Source organism: Mytilus edulis, chromosome 11 (assembly GCF_963676685.1).
Source record: "Mytilus edulis chromosome 11, xbMytEdul2.2, whole genome shotgun sequence".
Classification (NCBI taxonomy): Eukaryota; Metazoa; Mollusca; class Bivalvia; order Mytilida; family Mytilidae; genus Mytilus; species Mytilus edulis.
This window is the reverse complement of record NC_092354.1, coordinates 68,680,887-68,708,771: the sequence shown is the minus strand read 5'-3', so window position 1 is coordinate 68,708,771 and position 27,885 is coordinate 68,680,887. Positions and strand designations below refer to the sequence as shown.

Sequence of the window (27,885 nt, the reverse complement as noted above, 5' to 3'; positions counted from 1 at the left end):
ATAAACAGACGACAACCAATGAATTACAGACTCCTGAGTTTACTCCAAGATTAAATTGCCTGGTAGAAAATCGAAACATAAAATAGACACACGTGGTCGTGTGAGATAAGCTCAGAGCAGTTAAAATCATAAACATCTATGGAGGAACATCTTTGTACTTGTTTTTGGCTGTCTAACTTTTTTCATCTGGGCGTCACTGTTTGGTCTTATGTGGACGAAACGCGCGTCTGGCGTATTAAATTCTAAACCTTTTAAAACTTTTTGTTGGCTATTATTCGTGTATTTCTCTGTCCTATATGTTCTCCAATTTATTTGTAGGGTAGTCCTGTCATGTAATGTTGTCATTTTAATGTTATATTTAACATTGCAATAAAATCGGGAGGTTTGGCATGCCACAAAACCAGGTTCAACCCACCATTTTTTTACTTAAAATGTCCTGTACCACGTCAGAAAAATGGCCATTGTTATATTATAGATCGTTTATGTGTGTGTTACATTTAAAGTTGTGTGTCTGTTGTGTCGTTGTTCTCCTCTAATATTTGATGCGTTTCCCTCAGTTTTAGTTTGTAACCCGGCTTTTTTTTTCTCAGTCGATTTCGAGCAGCGGTATACTACTGTTGCCTCTATCGATGAACGCCGTAAAACAGGTCAGTAAAACTAGATATAAACATATCTGAGCTTTCGAAAAAACTATGGACTGCTTCGCACTATCCTTATTTAAGGTAACATGTGTGCATATGGTTATTGATTTAGTATTGGAAATTTTACATTTTCAGGTATTGATTGATATAAAATGGATTTACTTTAACAATGTGCTTATACATCCATGCTTTTAAAATTCAGAATTACTTGTTGAAAATTAAAACAATTATAAATAGACACGACTCTGGAGGTGTACCTCTCTTACAATGACCTACATTGTGGGAAGTTATAAAATACAGATAGTGCAGTTTTGTTAATTTTGTAAAGGAACAGTGTTCAGGAAAACAAATCGTGCATATTGCAGATTTACAATGCAAATAAACACGTATTAATAACTGAATTTCAGTGTGCAATATATGCATAATATAACCAACATGAATTAATGACAGTTGATCGGAACTGAAATACACATGGTTAATTATCCTGCATTTGTTGTCTTATCATGAGACGTGAAAATTCTATAATTATTTATCTCATTTACGCCAATAGATGTTGCTGTATTCCAGCCGCATCATAAACAAACCAATCAGAATATATATTTGATAAGTAATTATTTCAAGATGGTGTGAATGTCGAATGAAACTGATAGCTCCGCACCGTGATGCGAAGCAACAACATAAAATTCACAAACATAAAATACCTGTGCATGCTAAGAAATAGACTCGTTGTTAAAATTGTGGTAGAACTTCTGGTAAGCGGAATTGCCCGGCGTTCGTTAAAGAATGTCACGCACGCAAGAGGAAGAACCACTTTGCTAAATATTGCATGTCAATACAAGAACAAAGAAGACGCAATTCAGTATGATTACAATTACGACGACAGCGGAGATGAACTTTTAATTAGAACTGTAAGTGTTGACAGTATTCAATAGTGTGAGGAATGGAAGGAATCTATGTCTATAAACAAACAGTCTGTGGTTTTTTTAACTTGATACTGGAGCTCTGGCAAATATCATATCTGAAACATTATTTCGTAAATTGCTGTTGCCGGATGATAGGACAAAGAAGACCAGCATTTAACACGTACCATTCGTTAGACATAATATATCGCCTATTGGTACAAGAATGTTCATTCAAATAGAGATTTTTTTTTAATACCGACCGATTTACAGCCAGTTTTGATCGCCGATATGTGTAGCAAAATAGGACCCATTGTCAAGTGCTCGCCGTCGAAAAACAATTGACAAAGGAGGAAGTAATTGGTGATTATGGTGATATATTTTCATATTAAAGTAGATCCTCTTATTCAATCCGTAGTTCATTCGCCGCGTAAAATTCAGGCATCATTTCGTGATCAAGTCGGAACAGAATTAGACCAGATGGAGATGCTCGTGGTAATAGCGAAATAAGACGAGCCGACCGATTGGGTCCATAGTATGGTAGTAGTAGAGCAACCAAAAAGCTACGTGTCAGCACATATCCGAAATATTTGAATCGTGCGATCAATTGTGAACATTATCACTTACAAACAACTATTTTGTTTAATTATAATTCTTTATTTTGTATTTCTTCATCTCCTACAATATTTATATGCATGTTTTCTATCAAAGAATAATACATTACATCTTTATTCATTTTGACCTTTCAGTGTCAGCGCTTTTATAAACATCTCCCTCCCCATACAAAAAAAAAAGCAAAACACAAAAAATCATTGACTATAATATTCATATGCGTTGAATTGATATAAAAAGATTATAATTACTATTGATGCAACATAGTTATTCTATTCGTACTCATTAAGAACATTTTATATATAGTGGCATACATTTGTGTTTTTTGTTATTTTCTCTTCCTGACAATATCTGGAAATCATATAAATTTTTTTATTTAAACCCCTAGTATCACAACATAGTAACACCCATTTAATTCTTACATACATATTTATAATAACTATAGGATGCACACTGACCACTGTCCAATTGTGATGTGCATCCAGTTGTGTTTTATCTTCAGTTAATTATGAGCTATCTTTCTTGTATCAAAAATTTAATTTTTTCACCTATTGCAAAATTATTGTACAAGGTGGACGTTTTTTCAATAATATAAAATATTTTCAATTTCTTTAATGCAATCTTAACAAAAGGCAACGGTGACTTCACACTACAAGAATAAATATAGTACTTCATGAGAACAGTGAAAACATTTCCAGGGATATCTATAATATCTGATTTCAAGAGGATGTTTTGTTTTTATATCAGAAGCTCATAATTGCAATCTGAATGTAATATATCTTCTACTTGAAGCCACAACTTTTTGACAATGTAACATGCCCAAAAGATATGTTATATTATCTCTTTTGTTTCATTGCAAAAACCTTATGAGTTGAATTTCTTACAGTTTGCAGATCATTTGTGCATAAAATTCGGTGCAGAATTTTGTATTAGAAAATGATCGGTTTATTACTCAAAGAACACTTGAAATGATGCATATAGAAAAGATCCCAGTTACCTATTTCAATATGCAAAATTTCTTTCCATTTATTTGTGCTTTTCTGGGGTTTTCTTGATAAGTAGACAAAAAAAAATTATAAATATGTGGGCATGATTTCTGATTTGTTTACAAATACTCTAAATTATCGCAAGTAATGTTGATATTCTTTTCATAGTTTTTTATGTGGTCCTTCCAACTACTTGGGATCATATGATATATACCATAGAATTACGAAAATTTGTATTAATCTCATATGTTTCATATATATATTCCGGCTGGATTCAAATGGGTGCGGACATTTCATAACTATTAACTTTGAATACGTCATTTGGACGTTAAAGATACCATAGATTACCGTTTGGTATAAGTTCAGCGCCAGAAGTCTTCTCAAAAGCTATCCGAGAGATGTCCGTGGACCTTCCGGGGTCGAATGTATCGTTGAGGATATCATTGTATGGGGAGACAATGATGAACAACATGACTACTGCGTTCAACAAATGCTAAACAGGTGCCATCAAATGAACTCTCAGCTAAATAAATCGAAATTTGAGTTGCGCATTACGAGGTCCAGTACGTTAGACATATTATAAGCAAAGATTGCTAAAAATTAATCCGGAAAATGTTCGTGATATTCAGGAAAATGCCTGCACCGACCGTATGACTGGACTTAAAAGGTTCCTTGGTATAGTTCAATATTTGGCCAAGTTCATAGCTAATTTATCAGATGTTTTCGGTTCGCTCCGACAATTGTTAGAGGGCGACATACAGTTTCATTTGGATCATGAGTTAAATTCCGTCGTTGGGTCAGGATGGTAAAAAAGTAAGGAGATGTAACCCAATGACATTCAGTTCTAATTTCAGTGATGAAATAACTGTGATTGATGGACTACTTTCAAAATCCCACGTAATTTCATATTTAGATCATTTTAACGAAAAATGTAAGTGAAATTGCATAAAACACATCTCGGCATTGTGAAAACAAAACAGCGTGCCCGTCAAATATTATTCTGGTGTTATATGAATAGTGATATTGAAACCGCTCAAATCTCATGATATTCCGTCGCGTTCGTGGACAAAATTAGGAGCAGATTTACTGCAGTTCAAAGCATTATTAACTTTGTGTAGACTACTGTTCTGTATATCCAGAAATTGAATACCTGCCGTCATTGTGCAGTGTATCAGCATGTTTATCCATGCTAGACAGACACGGTGTTCCGTCAGCGGTTGCAAGTGACAACGGACCGCAATTTACGTGTGCTCATTTCAAAGATTTTTCACATGAATGGGACATTACTCACATAACTTCGAGTCCGTGTTATTCTCAATTTAATGGAGAAGCTGAAAATTATGTTCAAACGATTTAGGATGTGTGCAAGAAAGCCGAAGGAGGGCATATTGATATTTACTTTTCCTTAATGGAATGCCGTGCCTCTCCTATTGATGGAGTAGGACTTTCATCCAGACAGCTGTTGATGAATCAACTGTTGAAAACGAAACTTCCCATGCCATCGGAACTTCTTGAGCCAAAAGCTTTTGGATCAAAACATAACGAACTAATCGAACGTCAAAAACGCCAGAAACGCCATTACGACAAGACTTCAAAACCTCTACCACGTATCGCGCAGGAAGACTGTTGATGTAGGGTCTTCAACAATAAACAAAATCAGTCATACCCTACAACAAGGTCAAAACGGCCCCTAGCGTCGATTTAAGCGGTACTATTGATGAAAATAAACCACAGTTCACCTTCTTGCTCCCAACCCGCCTCGGAGTGCCAACTTGTTCGATGTTTTTGTACGAAATCGAAAGCACCAGGGATACAAAAAAAATGCAGATATTTTGAAAGACATCGATCGCCGTTAAAATATGCTTTAAAGTTACACATGTCGGTAACGGTCAATGAATTACATAATTATAATTATTGGCTAGGTCTTTCAACATATATTTGTCATACATTGCTCAACAAAAAACCAATACATTTGAAACAACTGATAGACAGCAGGGGGCACATCGAAATATTTGTAAGAAACCTATCAACTTTTGGACTTTTGGATCCTCAATGCTCTTCAACTTTTTACTTGTTTGGCTTTATAAATATTTTGATATGAGCGTCACTCATGAGTCTTATGTAGACGAAACGCGCGTCTGGCGTACTAAATTATAATCCTGGTACCTTTGATAACTATTAAAATAGTATGAAAGGGCACTTAACAAAACAGGTGACCAGGACAGTATTTTGAAGAAATTAAAAAAAAAGTTTTGCTTTCCTGCCTGCAATTCGGACTGGATATTGGCTTGTGGCCAATTGGATTTCACCATACAAGCCTACCATCTACCATCTTCCAAAAATTTTGCAGGCTTAATTTGTTAAAAATTGATTAGATACGGTTGGTTTTTTTTTTTTGGTTTTTTTTAAAATCACGACGATCAAAAGCTTCCAGGTTGATGGCAAATCGCAAGACTGCCTAGATATTTTTGTTTGTGAGATGCAACAGAGATTCAAGCGAATAATTAAAGCATCAAATGTTGAAAGTGGATATTATATTATTTCTTATGCAGCAAAAATTACTGCAATCTAATTGTTTAATTACCCCGGTGTAAATAACATCAAACCCTTGTTCACCCCGGGATGAATACAATTGAAAACAAATAACAGATAGAAAATTCAGTAAATAGTTATCAAAGGTACCAGAATTATAATTCAATACTCCAAACGCGCGTTTCGTCTACATAAGACTCATCAGTGACGCTCAGATCAAAATAGTTATAAATCCAAACAAGTACAAAGTTGAAGAGCCTTGAGGACCAAACATTCCAAAAAGTTGTGCCAAATACGGCTAAGGTAATCTATTCCTGGGATAAGAAAATCCTTATTTTTCCGAAAAATTCAAAGTTCTGTAACATGAAATTTATTAAAAATGACGATGTAATTGATATTAATGACAAACAAGTACAAAGTTGAAGAGCAATTCCAAAAAGTTTTTCCAAATACGGCTAAGGTAAGCTATTCCTGGAATAAGAAAATAACAATAGTTGAACTTAAATGAATAAAATTATTATGATTATATATCTATTTAACAAGGTTGGCTTTTTCACATGCATTGTACATGTTAAGTAGGTGTATTATTCCTACATAATAAGTACTATCACGTTTTGTCCTACTTGCGATAAGGAACGTGTATATATTGTCGTTGCAAGGTAATATATAATCAAACTACATCATTTTACTTTAGAGGACACATTTTTGCTGGTAAGTTTTTTCTTTGTCTTATTCATCTTCTATGCAAGTTAAGGACTATAAAATGCAAGTGTCGATCTGGCATTCATCATTTAAAACTTCATTTGTTCTTGTTAATTTCTTCTTCACCACTTAACATCTTAGTTTTATAGCTTCCTTTTGATCAGCAACTCTCTATCCAGGTTAACATGGTATATAAAAAATGCTAGCTCTGAAATATCGTATCAAGTAAGAGATATGTACTTCATATGCAGGCGCTACTGGTACGTTGCTACATTAAAAAGGAAATTTCTAAATTGAGAAACTGAAATTATCTCTTTTGTCAATAAACTTTGTTCTCAGCCGACCCTCATTGTTAATTTCTAAATGATCATATCCGTGATCATCTTTGACAAGGATTTTCATACACGGTCGACAAATAAAGAATTGCACCCGTAATATTCATAGAATATTGGTATGAATATAAAAATAGATTTCAACAAAAATAAAAGCAAAAGGAACTTCCCTGTTTTCAAGGGTAAGCATTAATTGATACCGTACGTATACGTACATGATGTGTGCCACTGAATTTCAAAATTGTATTGTCTAAAGTTATGCAATATTATGGTTTTACAATTATAGAAAAAAAAATTCGTGTCTTTGTAGATGTTAGCTTTTTTTTATTTAAGCAACAAGACTTTTCTCAATGAAAATTTATCTCCAGATTAGCAATTCAAAAACGGAACAGTTTTTTTTTCTTTCATGAACGGTTGTTTTGACATTTATTAATATCAACGTGTGCATCGAAGGTTCTCAAGTTTTTATTGGTCATCAATTGAGTACAACATCAACCAAATTTACCATTTTACCCTGGTACTATTATTTTCATAGCTTTTCATGTTTTCAGGACTGATCTTACACTGACAACGTACTGATGAATTATTACATTGCTGTTTTATTTATTCTGTTGTTGCAGAGACGAATATTTGTCGTTCGATGTTTTTTATGTCATCAAACTAATCTTAAATTACAAGTATTTTATCTAAGATTTGGAAACCAGAACTATTTAAAGCAAAGCAATATTGTGTGTTAATAATTTGAAGAGTTGAATGAAAATTATAAAACAATGAAATGAAGCAATACACATAATACATAATATACAGATAACCTCTGAACGTCATTATTTTAAGTACGCTCAAACCGTCTTAATCATGTTAAAAAACATGACGCAGGATAATGATTTTTCTAGATAAGAGTATTCCAAGGTGTCATTGAAACTTTAAACAAAGTATAAACTGATCTTAGTCGTCTTTAATGATGACCACATGTGTTCTGAAATGAAGGTGACCAGTATTAGAAATAAAGCTAATTGAAACTATCTTCAAACCAGAGACAAGTATGATTATACTAATTAAAAATCATGTTTAATTTTAATACAATACGACTATACTTTTACAAATTCCACACAGAAAGAAAACAACAGGCAGTTACTGTTAGACGTTGTTGCACAATTTGTTAGCTAATTTGTTAAAGATACGTTCACAAAAATCCAGGCTTAATTTGTTAAAAATTGATTGGATACGGTTGTTTTTTTTTTGTTTTTTTTTTAAATCACGACGATCAAAAGCTTCCAGGTTGATGGCAAATCGCAAGACTGCCTAGATATTTTTGTTTGTGAGATGCAACAGAGATTCAAGCGAATAATTAAAGCATCAAATGTTGATAGTGGATATTATATTATTTCTTATGCAGCAAAAATTACTGCAATCTAATTGTTTAATTACCCCGGTGTAAATAACATCAAACCCTTGTTCACCCCGGGATGAATAAAATTGAAAACAAATAACAGATAGAAAATTCAGTAAATAGTTATCAAAGGTACCAGAATTATAATTCAATTCTCCAAACGCGCGTTTCGTCTACATAAGACTCATCAGTGACGCTCAGATCAAAATAGTTATAAATCCAAACAAGTACAAAGTTGAAGAGCCTTGAGGACCAAACATTCCAAAAAGTTGTGCCAAATACGGCTAAGGTAATCTATTCCTGGGATAAGAAAATCCTTATTTTTCCGAAAAATTCAAAGTTCTGTAACATGAAATTTATTAAAATGACGATGTAATTGATATTAATGACAAACAAGTACAAAGTTGAAGAGCAATTCCAAAAAGTTTTTCCAAATACGGCTAAGGTAAGCTATTCCTGGAATAAGAAAATACCATTAGTTGAACTTAAATGAATAAAATTATTATGATTATATATCTATTTAACAAGGTTGGCTTTTTCACATGCATTGTACATGTTAAGCAGGAGTATTATTCTTACATAATAAGTACTATCACGTTTTGTCCTACTTGTGATAAGGAACGTGTATATATTGTCGTTGCAAGGTAATATATAATCAAATTACATCATTTTACTTTAGAGGACTCATTTTTGCTGGTAAGTTTTTCTTTGTCTTATTCATCTTTTATGCAAGTTAAAATACATTATTAAATACACTATAAAATGCAAGTGTCGATCTGGCATTCATCATTTAAAACTTCATTTGTTCTTGTTAATTTCTTCTTCACCACTTGAAATCTTAGTTTTATAGCTTCCTTTTGATCAGCAACTCTCTATCCAGGTTAACATGGTATATAAAAAATGCTAGCTCTGAAATATCGTATCAAGTAAGAGATATGTACTTCATATGCAGGCGCTACCAGTATGTTGCTACATTAAAAAGGAAATTTCTAAATTGAGAAACTGAAATTATCTCTTTTGTCAATAAGCTTTGTTCTCAGCCGATCCTCATTGTTAATTTCTAAATGATCATATCCGTGATCATCTTTGACAAGGATTTTCATACATGGTCGACAAATAAAGAATTGCACCCGTAATATTCATAGAATATTTGTATGAATATAAAAATAGATTTCAACAAAAATAAAAGCAAAAGGAACTTCCCTGTTTTCAAGGGTAAGCATTAATTGATACCGTACGTATACGTACATGATGTGTGCCACTGAATTTCAAAATTGTATTGTCTAAAGTTATGCAATATTATGGTTTTACAATTATAGAAAAAAAAATTCGTGTCTTTGTAGATGTTAGCTTTTTTTTATTTAAGCAACAAGACTTTTCTCAATGAAAATTTATCTCCAGATTAGCAATTCAAAAACGGAACAGTTTTTTTTTCTTTCATGAACGGTTGTTTTGACATTTATTAATATCAACGTGTGCATCGAAGGTTCTCAAGTTTTTATTGGTCATCAATTGAGTACAACATCAACCAAATTTACCATTTTACCCTGGTACTATTATTTTCATAGCTTTTCATGTTTTCAGGACTGATCTTACACTGACAACGTACTGATGAATTATTACATTGCTGTTTTATTTATTCTGTTGTTGCAGAGACGAATATTTGTCGTTCGATGTTTTTTATGTCATCAAACTAATCTTAAATTACAAGTATTTTATCTAAGATTTGGAAACCAGAACTATTTAAAGCAAAGCAATATTGTGTGTTAATAATTTGAAGAGTTGAATGAAAATTATAAAACAATGAAATGAAGCAATACACATAATACATAATATACAGATAACCTCTGAACGTCATTATTTTAAGTACGCTCAAACCGTCTTAATCATGTTAAAAAACATGACGCAGGATAATGATTTTTCTAGATAAGAGTATTCCAAGGTGTCATTGAAACTTTAAACAAAGTATAAACTGATCTTAGTCGTCTTTAATGATGACCACATGTGTTCTGAAATGAAGGTGACCAGTATTAGAAATAAAGCTAATTGGAACTATCTTCAAACCAGAGACAAGTATGATTATACTAATTAAAAATCATGTTTAATTTTAATACAATACGACTATACTTTTACAAATTCCACACAGAAAGAAAACAACAGGCAGTTACTGTTAGACGTTGTTGCACAATTTGTTAGCTAATTTGTTAAAGATACGTTCACAAAAATCCAGGCTTAATTTGTTAAAAATTGATTGGATACGGTTGTTTTTTTTTTGTTTTTTTTTTAAATCACGACGATCAAAAGCTTCCAGGTTGATGGCAAATCGCAAGACTGCCTAGATATTTTTGTTTGTGAGATGCAACAGAGATTCAAGCGAATAATTAAAGCATCAAATGTTGATAGTGGATATTATATTATTTCTTATGCAGCAAAAATTACTGCAATCTAATTGTTTAATTACCCCGGTGTAAATAACATCAAACCCTTGTTCACCCCGGGATGAATAAAATTGAAAACAAATAACAGATAGAAAATTCAGTAAATAGTTATCAAAGGTACCAGAATTATAATTCAATTCTCCAAACGCGCGTTTCGTCTACATAAGACTCATCAGTGACGCTCAGATCAAAATAGTTATAAATCCAAACAAGTACAAAGTTGAAGAGCCTTGAGGACCAAACATTCCAAAAAGTTGTGCCAAATACGGCTAAGGTAATCTATTCCTGGGATAAGAAAATCCTTATTTTTCCGAAAAATTCAAAGTTCTGTAACATGAAATTTATTAAAATGACGATGTAATTGATATTAATGACAAACAAGTACAAAGTTGAAGAGCAATTCCAAAAAGTTTTTCCAAATACGGCTAAGGTAAGCTATTCCTGGAATAAGAAAATACCATTAGTTGAACTTAAATGAATAAAATTATTATGATTATATATCTATTTAACAAGGTTGGCTTTTTCACATGCATTGTACATGTTAAGCAGGAGTATTATTCTTACATAATAAGTACTATCACGTTTTGTCCTACTTGTGATAAGGAACGTGTATATATTGTCGTTGCAAGGTAATATATAATCAAATTACATCATTTTACTTTAGAGGACTCATTTTTGCTGGTAAGTTTTTCTTTGTCTTATTCATCTTTTATGCAAGTTAAAATACATTATTAAATACACTATAAAATGCAAGTGTCGATCTGGCATTCATCATTTAAAACTTCATTTGTTCTTGTTAATTTCTTCTTCACCACTTGAAATCTTAGTTTTATAGCTTCCTTTTGATCAGCAACTCTCTATCCAGGTTAACATGGTATATAAAAAATGCTAGCTCTGAAATATCGTATCAAGTAAGAGATATGTACTTCATATGCAGGCGCTACCAGTATGTTGCTACATTAAAAAGGAAATTTCTAAATTGAGAAACTGAAATTATCTCTTTTGTCAATAAGCTTTGTTCTCAGCCGATCCTCATTGTTAATTTCTAAATGATCATATCCGTGATCATCTTTGACAAGGATTTTCATACATGGTCGACAAATAAAGAATTGCACCCGTAATATTCATAGAATATTTGTATGAATATAAAAATAGATTTCAACAAAAATAAAAGCAAAAGGAACTTCCCTGTTTTCAAGGGTAAGCATTAATTGATACCGTACGTATACGTACATGATGTGTGCCACTGAATTTCAAAATTGTATTGTCTAAAGTTATGCAATATTATGGTTTTACAATTATAGAAAAAAAAATTCGTGTCTTTGTAGATGTTAGCTTTTTTTTATTTAAGCAACAAGACTTTTCTCAATGAAAATTTATCTCCAGATTAGCAATTCAAAAACGGAACAGTTTTTTTTTCTTTCATGAACGGTTGTTTTGACATTTATTAATATCAACGTGTGCATCGAAGGTTCTCAAGTTTTTATTGGTCATCAATTGAGTACAACATCAACCAAATTTACCATTTTACCCTGGTACTATTATTTTCATAGCTTTTCATGTTTTCAGGACTGATCTTACACTGACAACGTACTGATGAATTATTACATTGCTGTTTTATTTATTCTGTTGTTGCAGAGACGAATATTTGTCGTTCGATGTTTTTTATGTCATCAAACTAATCTTAAATTACAAGTATTTTATCTAAGATTTAGAAACCAGAACTATTTAAAGCAAAGCAATATTGTGTGTTAATAATTTGAAGAGTTGAATGAAAATTATAAAACAATGAAATGAAGCAATACACATAATACATAATATACAGATAACCTCTGAACGTCATTATTTTAAGTACGCTCAAACCGTCTTAATCATGTTAAAAAACATGACGCAGGATAATGATTTTTCTAGATAAGAGTATTCCAAGGTGTCATTGAAACTTTAAACAAAGTATAAACTGATCTTAGTCGTCTTTAATGATGACCACATGTGTTCTGAAATGAAGGTGACCAGTATTAGAAATAAAGCTAATTGGAACTATCTTCAAACCAGAGACAAGTATGATTATACTAATTAAAAATCATGTTTAATTTTAATACAATACGACTATACTTTTACAAATTCCACACAGAAAGAAAACAACAGGCAGTTACTGTTAGACGTTGTTGCACAATTTGTTAGCTAATTTGTTAAAGATACGTTCACAAAAATCCAGGCTTAATTTGTTAAAAATTGATTGGATACGGTTGTTTTTTTTTTGTTTTTTTTTTAAATCACGACGATCAAAAGCTTCCAGGTTGATGGCAAATCGCAAGACTGCCTAGATATTTTTGTTTGTGAGATGCAACAGAGATTCAAGCGAATAATTAAAGCATCAAATGTTGATAGTGGATATTATATTATTTCTTATGCAGCAAAAATTACTGCAATCTAATTGTTTAATTACCCCGGTGTAAATAACATCAAACCCTTGTTCACCCCGGGATGAATAAAATTGAAAACAAATAACAGATAGAAAATTCAGTAAATAGTTATCAAAGGTACCAGAATTATAATTCAATTCTCCAAACGCGCGTTTCGTCTACATAAGACTCATCAGTGACGCTCAGATCAAAATAGTTATAAATCCAAACAAGTACAAAGTTGAAGAGCCTTGAGGACCAAACATTCCAAAAAGTTGTGCCAAATACGGCTAAGGTAATCTATTCCTGGGATAAGAAAATCCTTATTTTTCCGAAAAATTCAAAGTTCTGTAACATGAAATTTATTAAAATGACGATGTAATTGATATTAATGACAAACAAGTACAAAGTTGAAGAGCAATTCCAAAAAGTTTTTCCAAATACGGCTAAGGTAAGCTATTCCTGGAATAAGAAAATACCATTAGTTGAACTTAAATGAATAAAATTATTATGATTATATATCTATTTAACAAGGTTGGCTTTTTCACATGCATTGTACATGTTAAGCAGGAGTATTATTCTTACATAATAAGTACTATCACGTTTTGTCCTACTTGTGATAAGGAACGTGTATATATTGTCGTTGCAAGGTAATATATAATCAAATTACATAATTTTACTTTAGAGGACTCATTTTTGCTGGTAAGTTTTTCTTTGTCTTATTCATCTTTTATGCAAGTTAAAATACATTATTAAATACACTATAAAATGCAAGTGTCGATCTGGCATTCATCATTTAAAACTTCATTTGTTCTTGTTAATTTCTTCTTCACCACTTGAAATCTTAGTTTTATAGCTTCCTTTTGATCAGCAACTCTCTATCCAGGTTAACATGGTATATAAAAAATGCTAGCTCTGAAATATCGTATCAAGTAAGAGATATGTACTTCATATGCAGGCGCTACCAGTATGTTGCTACATTAAAAAGGAAATTTCTAAATTGAGAAACTGAAATTATCTCTTTTGTCAATAAGCTTTGTTCTCAGCCGATCCTCATTGTTAATTTCTAAATGATCATATCCGTGATCATCTTTGACAAGGATTTTCATACATGGTCGACAAATAAAGAATTGCACCCGTAATATTCATAGAATATTTGTATGAATATAAAAATAGATTTCAACAAAAATAAAAGCAAAAGGAACTTCCCTGTTTTCAAGGGTAAGCATTAATTGATACCGTACGTATACGTACATGATGTGTGCCACTGAATTTCAAAATTGTATTGTCTGAAGTTATGCAATATTATGGTTTTACAATTATAGAGAAAAAAAATCGTGTCTTTGTAGATGTTAGGCTTTTTTTATTTAAGCAACAAGACTTTTCTCAATGAAAATTTATCTCCAGATTAGAAATTCAAAAACGGAACAGTTTTTTTTTTCTTTCATGAACGGTTGTTTTGACATTTATTAATATCAACGTGTGCATCGAAGGTTCTCAAGTTTTTATTGGTCATCAATTGAGTACAACATCAACCAAATTTACCATTTTACCCTGGTACTATTATTTTCATAGCTTTTCATCTTTTCAGGACTGATCTTACACTGACAACGTACTGATGAATTATTACATTGCTGTTTTATTTATTCTGTTGTTGAAAAGACGAATATTTGTCGTTCGATGTTTTTTATGTCATCAAACTAATCTTAAATTACAAGTATTTTATCTAAGATTTGGAAACCAGAACTATTTAAAGCAAAGCAATATTGTGTGTTAATAATTTGAAGAGTTGAATGAAAATTATAAAACAATGAAATGAAGCAATAAACATAATACATAATATACAGATAACCTCTGAACGTCATTATTTTAAGTACGCTCAAACCGTCTTAATCATGTTAAAAAACATGACGCAGGATAATGATTTTTTCTAGATAAGAGTATTCCAAGGTGTCATTGAAACTTTAAACAAAGTATAAACTGATCTTAGTCGTCTTTAATGATGACCAAATACGTTCTGAAATAAAGGTGACCAGTATTAGAAATAAAGCTAATTGGAACTATCTTCAAACCAGAGACAAGTATGATCATACTAATTAAGGATGTTTGCTACTCTATTTAAAAATAACAAGCTTTTTAAAAGACTGTTACAAATTGATAGTATATAAATAAAGAAACTAAAAAAGCAGAAAAAAATGGTGGGTCCGTGTGCTTGTTTTCGAGATATAAGCCATTGAAAATTAGGCGGGAAATAATTCTCTCTAGATTTTTCTTACATTTAACATTGGCACCTTTTTTGTGTAAAAAACTATGAAAAAATAACAATGATTTCATAAGATTTTGAAATATGGCTTTTTAAACTGTATGTAATAAAAATGTGAAAAGGAAAGTGGGGGTTAGTAGGCCAAATTTTTTTTATGTTAATACATGGTTAAAAACCAGAGGATTCCGAAAATCTGGCAAAAATTCAAAAAATAGAGGAGCAAACATCCTTAAAAATCATGTTTAATTTTCATACAATACGACTATACTTTTACAAATTCCACAAAGAAAGAAAACAATAGGCAGTTACTGTTAGACCTTGTTGCACAATTTGTTAGCTAATTTGTTAAAGATACGTTCACAAAAATCCAGGTTATGTCTTAAGGGGTATAGTTATTGCACAAGCACAAAATGTTAATGTTTGTCATATATATATATACAATTCGAAAATTTTAGAAAAAATGTTACCAAGCGTCATCATCTCAAATTGCATATTGAGCTCCTAAAAAGTCTTAAGATGTACAAAAACAAAGAACACATTCGAAATAATGTACTGTAACAATAAATAAATAATGTGAAATGTTATATATAATTATTTCTGTGACTGCATCTTAGGCCGTGTTCACATTGACCTAAAATCGGTGTTGTGTTAGTGTAACTCACACGTAAACTAAACACAATTGCGTTCCCATTGATAAAACTCAATGTTTACATGTAGTTTAAATGATGTTTTATCTACACACAGTCGATAGTCAATGTAGGCCTTGTGTAGGTTAAGTGTACACAAAACTAGGCATTTAGGACATTAGTTTTACCGTGTATATATTTAAGGAGGAAACTATTTTTGAGTAAAATTGATATTTTTGATAATTATTAGTATAGTTCTTTACAGAAATTGTTGTCTAAATTTTACAGTTTTTTTTGTTATTTTTTAAATAACGTACTTCATTAACCCCTGATCAAGACTCAAAGCAGCATCATTACCGAACCCATAAGGCAGCTACCAATTGATTTTCGGGGGGAGGCTATTATTATTGTTGAGTATAAAACATAAAGGCAAGGGGGTGGGGTGGTGAGCTTTGGATTTTGTTTTGGAAACAAAAAATGTTTCCAGTTTTTGGCCCTGAAAAAAAATTTGTTTGTTTCACCCTCAGCTGCCACTATTTATAATGCTAAAATTGATTTTGACTTGTCAACAAAATCTGTCCTGAAAAAAATCAATAGCTCACGTCCCCCGTCCTCCGCTCCCCCTCTCCTCCACAAAAAATGAAGTAAATAGTTGCTGCCTAATTCATTTGAAAAGGTCTTCCCGAATCAACTTGACGTACACAGAAATATTCGCCACTGGTCTTTACTCAAACAACGATTCACGCATAAATACATGACTAAAAAAAGTGTGAGGTAAATGATATGTTTGTCTAGTATATCAGATCCGTTAAATAACACTTAAAATAAATAAAAAAAAAACGTTACCCTATTCCTTTACTAAATACTCCTTGGAGAAGAAATACCATTTGAAACGAACAGAAATGATAGAAAAGTAGTGATCCCTAATATCTCAATCCTTTTTTTTCGGCTGTAAGCACGCTGCTGCAGCTAACGTTTTCTAATGCGTAATCGAGACATCTCTAGTATATTCAAACTACTACAAATTATAAAAATGGCTTTTATAAAGTAGCAACCACTTAACTTAAAAAAGGGGGAGGGTTATTTTTTTTTATCTGAGTCAGATTTTTTTCGCGCGTACGTTTTTATTCCTTTTTTTCGATGCTGGTGATCAAATTCTTTTTTTTCTCAATATTTAACACTTTAATGTATGGGGGAACTCTTGATTCATAATATTTTTTTTATCATCTGTATGACCATTTTTATTTTATCAAATTGGGGATTGGAATATTTCCATTCCAACCCCCCCCCCCCCCCCCATCCCCACCCCCATTTTGAAGTCGAATGGTTGTTCCCTTATCGCTAGAAAAATTGTCCAAATATTTTGAATTTAGTTCTACGTAATGAACATTTAAATGACATATAATTTACAAGTGGGAACATATCTTATGTACAGGTAGCTAAACACGGTGTATAGATGTGAACAAATGTAATGTGAAACCGGGGTACACTACACTAAACTAATTGTAAACATATTTACTCTACACGGCGTTTAGTGTGAACACGGCCTTACATTTATACAATCATCCATGATTATCACAAAGATGTGAAACCGGTTGGAGAAAAAATGTAAAAAATTAAAGAACTTTAAGAGCTTTTTTAAATTTAATTTCATTTATAATTCTACTATTGTGGACGCAGATTTTGATTTGAAGTATATATATATAAAGCCCAGGTGGTCGTGTGGTCTAGCACGCCGGTTACAGTGCAGGCGATTTGGTGTCACGATATCTCAGTAGCATGGGTTCTGATTGCAGTGGATAAAAACCGCAATTTTTATACATTTGCATGTAACAAATTTTGTTGTAGAGGGGTCTAAATACAGCAACCACAACTTTTTCCAAAAGACCAAAAGAGTGAAAAAATATATTTTAACAAAACGCATTTGACTAACAGGTTAAACAACTGATGTTCTTAAACCCTTCGGACTGCCATTGAAGATTGCCAAATAAATTGATCACAAGATGTAAAAATGGATCTTTATATTACTTTAATACCAAACAGAAAACAATAAACTTGTGGCAAAGATGGTAAACCACAAACATGAGGTGCTGAAAATTATTACACCCTATCCGAATTTCGACAATTAATGTTGATGAACGGATTATATAAACCGGAGGGAAAATATAATACAAGTCCAAACGAAATAAGTATAAACAAGTCTAAATTGAAAACAACGTTCAAACTTATGATTGCGTTGGATAAAAACTGTAATTTTTATACGTGTGCATGTAAGACAAATTTCGCTGTATATTTATATATAGCATGGGTTCGAATCCCGGCGAGGGAAGAACAAAAAATTTGCGAAAGCAAATTTACAGATCTAACATTGTTAGGTTGATGTTTAGACGAGTTGTACATACATAATGTACACAGCCATGTATCACCATCATTGCTGGTGATCCGGTGGATAAATCTGTAGTAGAGTTGTCACTGACTCAGACGTATATATATATATATATATATATACCACTCGTCTAAACATCAACACAACAATGTTAGATCTGTAAATTTGCTTTCACAAATTTTTGGTTCTTCCCTCGCCGGGATTCGAACCCATGCTACTGTGATATCGTGACACCAAATCGCCTGCACTGCAGCCGTCCCGCTAGACCACACGACCACCTGGGCTCTCAATAAAAGAGCTTTCGGTGGGCATGTGTTACCTTTCCACGTCAGTTTTAATCTAGCGGCGTACTGCAGTACATGATATATAAGGCATGAAGATGTTATTGTTACAGATCAGCTAAATTATCTATAGTAAAGGATCCTACAAATTAATGAAAGATACAGTCACAGAAAATAATTATATTCATAAGTACCTCTGAGTCAGTGACAACCCTACAACAGATGTATCCATCGGATATATATATATATATATATATATACGGCTACAGTGCAGGCGATTTGGTGTCACGATATCTCAGTAGCATGGGTTCGAATTCCAGCGAGGGAAGAACAAAAAAATTTGCGAGAGCAAATTTACAGATCTAACATTGTTGGGTTGATGTTTAGACGAGTTGTATATATATCTATACGAGTCTAAATTGAAAACTACGTTCAAACCTATGATTGCATTGGATAAAAACCGCAATTTTTATACGTGTGCATGTAAAACAAATTTCGTTGTAGAAGGGTCTAAGAACAGCACAAACAACATTTTCCAAAAGACCAAAAAAAGTGAAAAAGTATATTTAAACAAAACGCATTTGACTAACAGGTCGAACAACTGATGTTCTTTAACCCTGCTGACTGCCATTGGCGATTGCCATATAAAATTGATCACAAGATGTAACAAAATGGATCTTAATATAAATTTAATACTAAACAGAAAAAAAAAATAACTTGTGGCCACGATGTTATGCCACGAACATACGGTGTAAATATTTTTTTAGTACACCAGATCCGGATTTCGACAATAAATGTCTCTTCAGTCATGTTAGAAATCGAAAAGGTATTTGGAAGGCCATATAAAAAGTACCCTCATTTTCAGAAAAGTACCCTCATTTTTAGAAAAGTACCCTCATTTTTAGATAGACTCTTGAATTTTAATTATAAAGGATGAACGGATCATATAAACCGGAGGGCAAATATGATACAAGCCCAAACGAAAAAATATAAACGAGTCTAAATTGAAAACTACGTTCAAACCTATGATGGCGTTGGATAAAAACCGCAATTTTTATACGTGTGCATGTGAAACAAATTTCGTTGTAGAAGGGTCTAAAAACAGCACAAACAACATTTTCCAAAAGACCAAAAAAGTGAAAAAGTATATTTAAACAAAACGCATTTGACTAACAGGTCGAACAACTGATGTTCTTTAACCCTGCTGACTGCCATTGGCGATTGCTAAAAATATTTATCACCACAAGATGTAACAAAATGGATCTTAATATAAATTTAATACTGAACAGAAAAAAAAATAACTTGTAGCCACGATGTTATGCCACACACATACGGTGTAAATATTTTTTCAGTACACCAGATCCGGATTTCGACAATAAATGTCTCTTCAGTGATGTTAGAAATCGAAACGTTATTTGGAAGGCCATATAAAAAGTACCCTCATTTTTAGATAGACTCCTGCATTTTAAGAGTCAATATAGGATGAACGGATCATATAAACCGGAGGGAAAATATGATACAAGCCCAAACGAAAAAATATAAACGAGTCTAAATTGAAAACTACGTTCAAACCTATGATTGTGTTGGATAAAAACCGCAATTTTTATACGTGTGCATGTAAAACAAATTTCGTTGTAGAAGGGTCTAAAAACAGCACAAACAACTTTTTCCAAAAGACCAAAAAAGTGAAAAAGTATATTTAAACAAAACGCATTTGACTAACAGGTCGAACAACTGATGTTCTTTAACCCTGCTGACTGCCATTGGCGATTGCCAAATAAAATTGATCACAAGATGTTACAAAATGGATCTTAATATAAATTTAATACTAAACAGAAACAAAAATTACTTGTGGCCACGATGTTATGCCACGAACATACGGTGTAAATATTTTTTTAGTACACCAGATCCGGATTTCGACAATAAATGACTCTTCAGTGATGTTAGAAATCGAAATGGTATTTGGAAGGCCATATAAAAAGTACCCTCATTTTTAGATAGACTCTTGAATTTTAAGAGTCAATATAGGATGAACGGATCATATAAACCGAAGGAAAAAATATGATACAAGCCCAAACGAAAAAATATAAACAGTGTAAATTGATAACTACGTTCAAACCTATGATTGCGTTGGATAAAAACCGCAATTTTTATACGTGTGCATGTAAAAACAAATTTCGTTGTAGAAGGGTCTAAAAACAGCACAAACAATATTTTCCAAAAGACCAAAAATTAAACAAAACGCATTTGACTAACAAGTCGAACAACTGATGTTCTTTAACCCTGCTGACTGCCATTGGCGATTGCCAAATAAAATTGAATATATATATATATATACAATGTCTAAAAATATCAACAATTAACATTCAATCTATTTAAGCGTGGATCAGTTTGTGTAAATAAACTGATACATTTACTGAATTAAAATTATATAAATGTCTAAGAATATGACTTAAACACGCTAATTAATACATTAAAAAGTTCTTTTAGATTTTAAATAGAAATACGCAATATTTCGCTAAACAAATTAACTTCATCAGGCATGTGCGTCTCTCAAGGTGAAATCGGATGCATGACAAAAATATTTATAGACGAAAAAAAATCAAAACCATAATTATCCTGAAATCATACAATTAATCGAACATCTATACATGTGTTAAACTTTTATTCCAACTCTATGTAGTTGTTTCTACAAACATATTTTATGCAACATCAATATATATGTTACACTTTTCCTCAAATCTTGTATAGATTAAGCTACACAAATATTTTTTGTCATGCATCCGATTTCACCTTGAGAGATGCACACGCCTGATGAAGCTAATTTGTTTAGCGAAATATTGCGTATTTCTACTTAAAATCTAAAAGAACTTTTTAATGTATTAATTAGCGTGTTTAAGTTATATTCTTAGACATTTATATACGTATATATATATATATTATTTGTCTAAATAACAGCTCAAAATTTTTAGATCAGTAAATTTGTGGAAGCAATTTTTTGTTCTTCCTCTCCGGGATTCGAACTTATGCTACTGAGATATCGTGGCACCAAATCGCCTTTCACTATGCACTATGCTAGACCTATCGACCACCTAGACTCGACAAAAATCCGCCTTTCGGTGGTCGGGTGTTACATTTCCTCGTCAGTTTTTTTTCTAGCGTCGTAACACAGTACATGATATATAAGGCATGAAAATGGAATATTACAGTTCAGCTGAATTATCTATCGTAGAGGATCTTACAAATTAATGTAGGATGCAGTCACAGAAATATATATTTAAAGCATTACACATTAAATTATCTATTATTTATAATTAAGCATATACAATATTACACATTATTTAATCTAGTGTTTATAATTTAATCAGTGTCAGTACATTATTTCGAATGTTTTTTGTTTTTGCATATCTAATATCTTTTTAAAAACTCCAAATGTAAACATATATATATAATATATATATATATATATATATATATATATATATATATATATATATATATATATATATATATATATATATATCAGTCTAAAGATTTGCACAACGGTACTGATATAAGATGTTATAATACGAAAATGTTGTTATTAAATCGTGCTGACAAATATTTCGGCTCAACAAATGGCCTTCTTCAAGTGTCACAAGTTTTAACAATACTGATACATAATGTATAAGGTGTAAAAATAGATCAGTAATAATACAGGTAAGTTTTGGTCGATTGATTTTAATCCAAAAGCCTGAATATCATAATATAAACAAAACACTATAAATCAATATACGTGACTGTGTATATTAACAATAAAAATGAGTGAAAAAACAAAAACGCTAGTATTTCTTATTGATGCCGTTTGGATGATGTACATTAAGTTCCTTTATCCAAAAGCTTTCCCGAACCTGTCGCTGGGCATCACTCCAGTGAATATTCTGTTCAATCACTAGAATTTTCATGCGGTTAAAGTCATCAGGTTTGTGACCCGACTGTCTGAAGTGCTGAGAAACTGGGAGAAGTGGCTTCTTAGAGATATCACTCCTATGGCCATTGAGGCGTTTGTGGAAAGGCTGCTTCGACTCACCAACATATTGGAGGCCACAAACCGAACATTCTAGTATGTAAATAACATTCATACTTTTGCAGGTAACATTGCAAAATATCTTATAGTTGTTTTTGGTTGCCTTACTGTGAAATGTTGATGAATGCTGCATCTGTAGGCAGCATTTGCAGCGTTTTTCTTCACACGAACGACATTCTCCAGAAGTACTTCTATTATCAGACACTTCAGCCCGCACCAGCAGGTTCCGCAGACTACTAGGTTGCCTAAAAGCTATCATTGGAGGCTCGGGAAAAATCTTGGATAGTTTGGAATTCTTTTCAACTGATTTCCAATGCTCACGAATGACACCAAAGCTGTTTTTGAGAGATGGGTGGTAAGTAAGAACACATGGAGTCCTTTTATTTTTCTTTTTAACTTTGTATTCCAATAGTTCACTCCTGGGAATTGATTCCGCTTTCTGAAAGCTTTTTTTTATATTTCTGTGTTTGTAGCCCCTTTTCTTCAAGCGAGTTTCAAGTTGACGTAGTTGTCTTTTAGTTGTTTCTGTGTTGGAACATATTCGCTTGACTCTAAGTGCCTGACTGTATGGAATGCTCTTGGTAAGATGGGCAGGATGGCAACTTTTAGGGGACAAATATTGATGAGTGTCACTGGGTTTAGAATATAAATCTGTAGATATGATGCCCTCTGTGAGCTAACTTGAAGTATCGAGGAAGGCGATTTTGGATTTAGACTTCTCATGAGTAAATTTGATACTAGGATGTATGTTGTTGGCATGAGTGATAAAAGTATCTAAATCCTCGTCGCTTTTATTCCATTTCATATCCACATCATCTATAAATCTAAACCAGGAAAGCGGTTTTTCGATGGAAGTTTCAAGGAGTTGTTTCTCTAATTTGCCCATAAATATGTTGGCATATGACGGAGCCATTTTGGTGCCCATGGCAGTTCCATTTACTTGCAAATAATGATCTCCATCAAAAGTGAAGTTGTTTTTCTTAAGTACCAGCGTGAGCATTTTGACCAGGCATTCGGTAGGTAGATATTTCACTGGTCTGGAATTCCAAACTTCTTTACATGCATCGATGCCATCTGCATGTGGAATATTAGTGCAGAGGGAGGTGACATCCATGGAAACAAGAGTCGTATATTCCTGTCAGCCAACATTTCAGGTTACCAGATCACAATCTGAAAGATTTTGATCACATGAAGATCCTTGTGATCGAACAGGATTGTACATGGAAAAATAGGCAAAGAGAAAATCGGGAGAGGTTTTGGATAAAAACACTGGGTGTCTTCCATCCAGATGGAATCAATAGAAAGAAATAATTAAATTTACAAAATCAATCGACCAAAACTTACCTGTATTATTAGTGATCTATGTTTACACCTTATACATTATATCTCATTATTGTTAAAACTTTTGTCACCGAAGAAGGCCATTTGTTGAGCCGAAATATTTGCAAGTATTGTATAATTTATATCATCTGTTCAGTTTTTCCATCTTTGTGCAATGATATTCAACACTTTTTAGTGTTTTGTTTTCCATTTATTTATCGGTATTGTTACACAATCTTTCAGACTCATATATATATATATATATATATATATATATATACAACTCGTCTAAACATCAACCCAACAATGTTAGATCTGTAAATTTGCTTTCGCAAATTTTTGGTTCTTCCCTCGCCGGGATTCGAACCCATGCTACTGTGATATCGTGACACCAAATCACCTGCACTTCAGCCGTCCCGCTAGACCGCACGACCACCTGGGCTCTCAATAAAAGAGCTTTCGCTGGCCGTGTGTTACCTTTCCTCGTCAGTTTTAATCTAGCGGCGTACTACAGTACATGATATATAAGGCATGAAGTATATGGTTCAATGAATTTGTACAATCCTTGATTTCATGAGTAATAATGTAAAATCCTCGACTTTCCTAGTGAGCAGTAATCCTCTATCAAGGATATCATCATACATTGTAAGTGATGCATGCACTAGAATGTGGTATTGACTTGTAGATGTATATCACAGTCGGAAACCAGGTTGAAATAGAACAAAAGAATCGAAGCTCTTTGTTAGAGAAGGCGATAAATGTTTACTGTATTGTTTACTATAGTGACAAAATTTTAAATATAATAGAAACAAACAAAATTGCAATTTTCTTCTCAATTACGAGGTGTTTTATTTTAAAAACACCATTTGCATAAGTTTTCAATTTATCTAGTAAATAGTTAAGCAGAACAATAAGATATCAAGTCGACGACATGGGTATCTTTCAAGTTGGATGAAGAAAATACATAACCTCCGATTTTTATGAAAAAATTACCACGGACGGAAAACATATCAATCTATTAGTTCAGTAATTTTCGTGTCTGCCCTTCCATTATGTGACTGAAGAAAAAATTCCAAAAAATAAGTTACAATTGTATCGAAAAGAGAAAATCGAGTGCACCTTTTTATGTTAGGGCGTGTTTGAGTTGAGTATTTTGTCTTGATATCGTACAAATCAAGAATATTTCATACATCGGCTCGCTTCAGATTCTATCATTTTTATATATTAAAGCTACAGGTTGACTTTATTACACAAAAAAATCACAGTACTAAAAGATGAAATATATGGGTCAAGTGAAATACCTATCTAATGAGTCACAAAAACATAGAAGGTGTGTTCGAATAGCTATTTTTTTACTAAAAGTACTTGACGACAGTCTTTCAAGTTGGATGATGAAAATGCATATCTTCGAAAAATTCTAATTTTTTGTGTGTGATTACTAGGGTTTATAGTCTTCATACACTAAAAAAATCTAGTCTGCCCTTCCATGAAATATTTAATTAGATTTGTTTTAAATGTTTATGAATTTTCGAAAATTCCACCTGACAACCGATCAGACAATAGTTTTAAGTTGAATCAATGCAGACAAGATTATTAACTGATGCTCATTAGCTAGTTGATACATTTGTCTTTTAAAATACAACTGACATATAAGGATCGTAAGGGTGCAATGTGGATAAATTTATCGGTTTCCAAGAGCAATATTGGTAGCGCGTCATCCCTACAATGGCTTCCATTTCTACGATTGTGAAAATGAACTGGCGTAATGGGGAGGTAATTTTGACGAAGTAGACTCCTGACTGATCAGCGCTGCTGTTATGTTCCTTTATAGAATGGGAAAGTTCAATATATAACCTTCATTGTCTTTCAATTCATTAGTATATTTGAGCTAGATAGGTTAGATAGACACCAACATTTGTATTCTTTGTCGAGTAGACATTATCGTTATAGTTCAAAGTTAGAGGAAAATGCTAGCTTCTTTTCATCATGTCTTAGACGCCAATGTGTGTCAGGATAAAAAGTCTGTACAACAAACACCGCGTTTCTTTTACGAAAGAATCACCAGTTGAGGTAGAATCTTAAAAGTTAAAAAGGCCAAACAAAGATTATAAATGAAGCGCAATGATGACCTATAACTGTGCTGAATTGTGTATTACCTTATGTCCAGTGTCAAATATTGTAGGCATGTTCAGGACGAAAAGAAAATACCGAGGAATACAAAAAGTAGTTGCTGTTGGAGGACAATCTGGGCTGAAGGTTGGGGAATTTTAGACTTCCACTTGAGAAGAAGGATAAATTGAATGCGAACAGAAACTTTCTCTCCCAACAGGACATTAAACTATAGCTGTTACAAGGGCTCTTAACTAGTACAGAGCGTGGTACTATCTCTTTGCGAGGAATTGGATGAAAAGTCCCCGTTCTGAATAGATGTGACTGTTTACTTGTGCATCCCGCACAGCTAAACAGACGTTCAACTTTGACATGCAGTGAGAAGAAGAGAAACAGTGACCATATTTCTACATTCCAGCCCCAATTGGTGGCCCATCATGAGATAAGTCAAATAAGGAAACATGTCGACAAGAGGAGTACCGTTTGGGTATATGGAATGCTAAATATATGTTTGAAACGCGTCATAGAAACGAAGGTCGTATGTCATGAAATTAGGCAACTTAAAAATATCAACTTCAAAAATATGTGTGTATGAATCACAATGATTTTGTAGAAAGTAAAGCATTCTCCAAAAAGCAAGATACACCTGACCAATTATGCATTATTTCACTCTATACTAGTAAGTGTTGATACATGAAGTTATACAAGGTCTTATGTAAGGTAGCTGGTATGTCTGAATGTTCGATGTTTCCTCAACCTCTGAATAAACATATATAGAATATATATAGGACATTTTTGTTTTGCATTTCTTATAAGTCATCATACATATCCAACTAAGTTAGACATCACGTGACTTTTGTGACTAAACCTATCAAGAGAATGGTGATAGTACAAACAAGCCCTGGAATATTGATTCAAAAGTAAAGTTCACAATGGAAAATCTAAAATAATTGTTTCTGTCTTTATGTGTTGTTTTCAACCAACCACCATTGTCAATTTCTATATGTTAGTCAAGATATGAGAATGTATCTGCGTGTATTAAGTATTATCTTACCTCCTATACATTTCTAGGAATATCATTGGTTAAAAGCGTCCTCGTGGACACCGTGTATATTTAGTATTATGTTATTTGGGAGACGGGGCTTATTTCATACAAGGTTAGTAGTGGTGTTACGTCCCTTTAGAAAAACAAAACAGTACTGAGAAAAAATCTTAAAGGGTCAACAGACGAAGAAAGTGATGATCAAGTAAAATAAATTCATAAACCACATTTAAATCTAACAAGTGGTCATTTTTGGCATCTGTTTTTGTAGGATCGAAGGAAGTAGTTTATTTGTCATGTAAATGCTAATTGTATTGAAAACTTGCTCATTTTGATAGGTCACTAGTCTCAATTTTACACGTTAAGATAGTCGGTAAGATACATTCGTTACATAGTGTGCTAGTGACGTAACACGGTATATATGGTGTTAGTAAATTCCATATGGAGATTCGAGCTTGGATCTCACTCCATATGGAAATTGCTGACCCCATATGTAGCGTATTAGGTCACTAGTACATTATGTAACTAATAGTCTTATAAAATGATATAAGTCTTTTCGTGTTTCAATATACGTAGTTTTATTTATATAAGTTCATTCGAATCTAATGATAGAATAAGTAAATTTACATCCCAGCTCCTTTGTTCTAACTGGGGTGATCTGAGCCGGATCACCCCTATCAGATCATACCAGTTTGAGTTTCTTTGTTTTGCATGCTTTCCTTTGTTCTGTAACATTTTGGCGGGAATGTCAAATCCACTATAAAACTTATAATTAAATATGGAAAAGACTATCTATCAAATTTCACGTAGAAAAAATCCAGTGTATATGCTGGGATTCGAACTCAAGACCTTTCGCAT

General features: G+C 32.6%; 1 protein-coding gene across 1 annotated transcript in view; it reads left to right on the top strand.

Moving 5' to 3' along the window:
* Positions 1-6,292: 6,292 nt before the first annotated feature.
* LOC139496141 (L-proline trans-4-hydroxylase-like) overlaps positions 6,293-27,885 on the top strand; it is a 61,943-nt gene continuing 40,350 nt past the window's right edge. Inside the window, exon 1 of the mRNA XM_071284608.1 lies at positions 6,293-6,381. The gene's annotated coding sequence lies outside the window, so the exon portion shown is untranslated. The remainder of the gene's footprint in view (positions 6,382-27,885) is intronic.